The sequence below is a fragment of the Etheostoma cragini genome, chromosome 8 (genome assembly GCF_013103735.1).
Source record: "Etheostoma cragini isolate CJK2018 chromosome 8, CSU_Ecrag_1.0, whole genome shotgun sequence".
NCBI lineage: Eukaryota > Metazoa > Chordata > Actinopteri > Perciformes > Percidae > Etheostoma > Etheostoma cragini.
In genome coordinates this window covers 1,854,191-1,860,106 of record NC_048414.1, presented here as the reverse complement: position 1 = coordinate 1,860,106, position 5,916 = coordinate 1,854,191, and positions in this window count along the sequence as shown.

Genomic DNA, 5,916 nt, shown 5'->3' with positions numbered 1-5,916 from the left:
ATCTAAATGACATTTAATGTAATGTGTCTCAGTGCCTCCAATTACAAATGACAATTCAAATGACTCTGTTCCCACAATTTACTTAACTGTTGCATGAGCACTGTCACCTTCACCACCTTGGTCTCCTCCACTCTGGCTATATGGAGTATTTGGATATAATAATGTTTGATTTCGTTGCTGGACTAAGATATGTTAAATAGTTTAAGCAAAACACTTTTGCCCTCAGATGTCAGATGACACATGGTACACACTAGTTTGTTTCAAGCATACAGTTTAAGCACTAATTTCACTATAAAAAAAATGTATAACGTTAATTGAGGAAACACATTTGAAAATTACAAATTCTAAAAACCAAATAACACGACCGGTTTACGTCCACTGAATTAAATAGTACAAAGGTAAGCTGTAAACTGCCCAAAGATTTAAAAGGAGCTCCATATTTTGTTCAGAGTTTCTGCAGGTTTCACCGAGTCGAGTTTAAGACTTTTAAAGACCAATGAAATGTGAGACTTTCCCTCAACATCAACTAAGCCCTTGATTCATCTTTTTCAAGCCAAGTAGTGCTAAACTTGCACTTCCCCAAAGCTGAGGAGTAAAATCCATGTTAATTCTGTGTCACAATCGGAAAGAGACTCGCACCAATATCACAAAAGCTGAGTGGCTGCAATATAAGATGCATGTTGGTGTCATTTGTAGTCATAAAACGGCAAAATTAAATTTGCCCTAGCAAATGAAAAAACTACAAAACCACAGAATAACAAAAAGAACATTAGAGGTTGCGATGCATGGACTTTTTAAGGCAAAAATTTGGAATATGAAATTAGACCCACACAATCACAAACCCTCTAAAACGGTTGACCCGTAGTGTACGTATGCTTATGTCGTAAAGATTTATTAAATGCAGTTCCCCGAACCAACACCTACCCCAAACTAAATTACTGGTTTAAACTCTAACAACACAGCTTCGGCATCGACCGCTGCTTCCTGGGTGAAAAGAAGAAAACTAAAGTACCTTCTCTGTGTTGGGGGGTAAGAAGAAGCTTGTGGAGGGAACATTAACCGCGGTTTGTTGGGCTGGGAGAGGCCAGAGGCAGGAGAAGTGGATAAAGCCCTGCTCATTCACACTCCCTGTTGTCATGGGAGATTACAACTGTAATGCTTATTGTAATTGCTTTGACATCTTTCACACCCGTTTTCTCTGAGCCGGTGTGCGGCGGCCCCCCCGGGGGGGGGGGGGGGGGGGTTTGTTCTGCTACAGCGCTGCTGAGCATGGCACGTCAGGTCCCTGTGGAAAAACAAAAGGAAATGGAGCCTCAAGAAAACCCAGAACAACCTTTTGGCTTCACTTAAAGCCAAAAGGCAGGTTGGGAGACTGAATTTGGGTTTGTAACCTTTTCGCGTATCAAAGAAAACACAAGATAAACACCAACTGTCACGTGCTGATGTTTGGAGGCAAAAAAAGAAAGCCGACCTTGACAACATCGCCCAGCGTCACCAACAGAATCAAGTGACTCAATTTGTTTTTGGGGGGGTTTGACAATCAAAGAGGCAGCCAGCAGTTCAGTAGTCACGTAGTGCCAAACCTTCCTCCACAGCACCGCGGAGGAGGGTCTGGGTAGTCCACACAGCATTCTAGGATGCTTTGGTTTGTTAGCATTTCTTTTAATAGTTTATTTGAACATAAAAAACAAACAAAAAAAACAACAACATTAAAATAAAAGATTTATTTACATGCATTCCTGCATACATATATAATTAAAATGACATAAATAAGGTCATGTACTTTTTAGCACAGTCTTCCAATATTGAAAGTCATTCAAACGCAACAAAAATTTTCCATGTTCAAAAGGAGTAGGAAGAAGTTGATAAACAACTTATCTTTAAACCAGTAACAATCGTCTTGGGCGGTGCTAAGCATCGAGCAGAGCAACAGTGCTTCTGCAAAATAGCCTCTGGAGGGAACTTGTTTTGGTGGAACGTTTGTCCGTTCAAAGGCCGTTTTAGTTGCGCAACAGAAAACTAACCATAGTCTTCATAAATCAACCAGATTTTAAAATTAAAACAAAAAAAGCGAGTGATGATGGCATCAACGGCCTGTCACCTTCAGCACTCACTGGATCGGTTCGCAGCCGAGTGTGCAGGGGCTGGGATGAGGATCAGCACCTCAAAATCCGAGGCCATGGTTCTCAGCAGGAAACCGATGGAGTGCCTTCTTCAGGTGGGGAATGAGTCCTTACCCCAAGTGAAGGGGTTGAAATACCTTGGGGTCGTGTTTGCAAGGGAGGGGACAGTAGAGAAATATATCTCCAACCTGGCCTGGGAACGCCTCGGGATCCCCCAGTTGGGATTTGTTAATGTGGATCCGCAAAGGGAAGTTTGGGGGGCCCCTGCTGGAGCTGCAACCCCCATAACACAATACCGGATAAGAGCAGAACAAGAGCCATCCCAGAAGTGTGACATCGTGGATGTAGACTAGGCAGTTCACCGTTCTCAACGCAGTCTTACCAGGACAGAAGTGACATCGTGTGATGGACATGACCGTCTAAGGACAGTTTGTGATCTTCTTTTTACTGATATACACCAAGTGTACTGAGTCCGAAAGGGTAGATGCTTGTAAATCATTGGGTCTGTTGCCAATGTCTGCGATGGTCTATGCAATTGGAGCACCCCTCCATCTCTGTGAAAACAACAGGCCACCACACAGACACTAAATGCAGTAAAGGTGAAATAAGAAGTGGACATGAATCAGCTTTTCAACAATTACTTGACTGATATAACATTATGATGATCAAATCCTTGTTCAAGTAATATTTTCAAGTAAAAAAAACGCCAACCGTGGTTGCAGATTCTCCAACGTTTTTCGTGCTTTTCTTGGCTTCTGCACTCCCGATAACATCAACCAGAAGATAGTGGCACTGCTCTGTCAAATGTTTTGTGATAGGAACTGTCCCTGCAGCTGTTTCAGAGGCCTTGAACAGCAAGGGACAGGCTGACATCAGTCAGAGGCGCTCAGCTGAGAACAAGCACGGAAACCCACAAGGGTTAGAGTCGGCCTCCTTCAGATCGCAAGTTCAGGACATTTTTCAGACTGTAGGTCTGCAGCCTGGAGCCTCCTGTGTCATGCCCTCCCACCTGGTGCCGTCCCCACCTCAAAAACTTAGGCTCAGTTGTAGTAGTACAGGTGAGAGAGTGGTGGATAAGACGAGGACTGTGTCGGCGTTGTTCAGCAGATGTCGGGTGTGTGAGTGTAAATGCATCTAACATGCTAACGCATATCCAACGCCACCACCCAGATGTGCTAACCACTGGAACAAGACAAAAAAAACTGTCCAACTTCTCCTCCCTCCAGTGGTTAACCAGCCTTTAGACACAAAAACAAATAGGGCTTTAAGTACTTGCTGCATGTACTCGAACATCGTTACAACATGCCATCCCGTCCATGTATATTTGTTATTATTCTATGTAATTTGCACATTCATAAATAAGAGATGTTCCATTTTCTGTTTTATAGCTGATTATCTTGTTTTGGTTACAAGTTCCAGCTAAATCAGGGGAGAGACTGTATGACACTAGATGGTACAGCCTGAGACATGCACAGTAAAAAAAAAAAAAATTGTTATGCTTTTCCCTCCATTGTACCGAACTCGTAGCGAACCGTTAAGTCTGAACCAAAACATGAATTCTGTGTACCATTCCACCCCTATCATACCAATACCTAGATACCAATTTATTAAAATGGGTCACTTGTCTGCAAGGGGCTCTGGTGTGTGTGTGTGTGTGTGTCTGTGTGTGTGTGTGTGTGTGTGTGTGTGTGTGTGGAAAGGAGGGGTGGTGTAAATGTGGTCATGTTGGACCAGTGAGAGGCAGGGTCAGGCCCAATGATTGACAGGCCTGTCAGAATCCCCATAATCCTCTGGAATGAGGGTCTGGCAGATCGAGGATGATTGCCGAATGACGCTCAGAAACCTTGACAAGAACGAGCCTCCCGTTGCGTCTCACTGGGTGAGTTACAGCCCTTGACATGTTGTCTCTGATTGGTTCCTGCAGACACTTCCAGGTCATGTCCACATTTGATACAGATCCATTTCAAAACTGAGTTTGAATGTCAGGAGTTTTCCATCCACACCGAGCACTTCTATGTTCACGTTAAAGAACCAGAAAGGACGTCTGCAGCGGGATGCCGACGATCCCACAATTGTCAACAAAATGGAGCGATGTAGGCGGACAATTCGTTTCCAAATTGGTCATATACCCTTGGTTTGTTGACAAATCTATGGAGCAAAAGTTCTGCTACTGGGAACATTTTGCCATTCACTCTGGGAACTCTACTCCAGCATACTACAACACAAAAAGGTCTCAGGATTAGCAATGCTGTAAGTAGTAACTTGGTAGATACTTCTTGCCTCTTTTTAGGTAGCAGGAGTGAAAATGAGTCATCCTCAACATTTTTTGTGTTCTGGTTGCAGTATGATGAAGACAGTTGGGGACTAATGACATGTAGAAACAAAATAGGTTGCAGGCTCTACAGGACTATCCAAATTATGTAGGCTACATATTCTTTAGGCGTTCTTTTATCTCAAGTGTCTTGAGAAATAGGACACGTAGCTGCCGTAGATGGTAAACCAATCGGTCCGGGGGACCGTCGCCCCGGATCCCCCGATGTTTACAACTTCTGGCTCCGTAATCTTTATGCCCTCGTGCCATGTTTCGAGTCTTAAAGTTCTCGAGTCTTTCCTCTGGATGGCTGTCTGCCGATTCAGGAGTTCCCCTGGACCAAACGAGCCTGAAAAGCTACATGGTGTTTGCAGGACAGGGCAGATGTTCCCAGTCCCCCCAAATGGGTTACAAAGCATGCAAGAAGAGTCTTCTCTAGGACCCGACCAGAGTCCAAGAAGACCTGATGCTCAGAACTGCGGATTGTCACATTGACATGCAGCCACATAAAGTGGCTGTATTCTCATTTTCTCATCTCATGAGTCAGAGGCTCCTAATTATCCCCACAAATCCAGTAAAAAGCCCATCAGCTGTCAATGAGTTTAACTCCAAAGCTGGAGCTGTGTATAGCAGTGGTCCGAGCTGCAGTACATCCAGCGTTCCTCTCCGACCGGACGGGTGACATTCCACATCCAAGAGATGCATCAGATCACCGAGCGTGACAGTTGGTAAGCCCACATGGCATGCTACTCTGCCGGTGTGCTGGTTTACGTGACTGTTGTTGGAAACTACCTTTTCCTTACCTCTTTGAATTCAAGCTGCCAAGTAGATGCAAACATAGACGGTTTGTTTGGCTCCTCAAAAGCGCTTTTAGTGGTAAGCATTTAACCAGCCAACGATACAGCATCATTATGTTAATCATGTTAAGAAACATAAAAAGATGTAATTCAACGTTAAGAGTTTTAAAGGCATACAACCAATTTTAAGTGATATTTGTTTACTTAAGCCTATGTTTGTAATTTGGGAAAATACAGTACAATAATTCAGTCACGTAAGTGCAATGTAGGAAATCTAATTTGAAGGTTATATCATTCTGGTCATTTTGTTTTTGGTTTGGGCCTATTAATTCAAATGGATGGGAAATCTTGATCTCCTGGTCTGGGAAAAGATTTGGCGTTCCACCTTTGGTGCACTGCACCAGCCAGGCCAAAAAAAAGACATGATTTTCCCAGTTTAGTGTGGAACAACTTGACTAACCTGCACAGAGCCTAGACTTCAACCTAATCCAACGCTTTCAAACAAGTGCAGGGAGGATGGAGGAGCCAAACAGACTCAACTTCTACAAATGGATCTGATCTGAGAGTGGACAGGGTCAAAGCAAGAGTTATATCTGTTCCACAACATCGTGGATTGTCTGTGTGTCGCTGACAACATATTACTGCCAGTGTTGTCACTTGAGACATCAAACACCCCCCCCCCCCC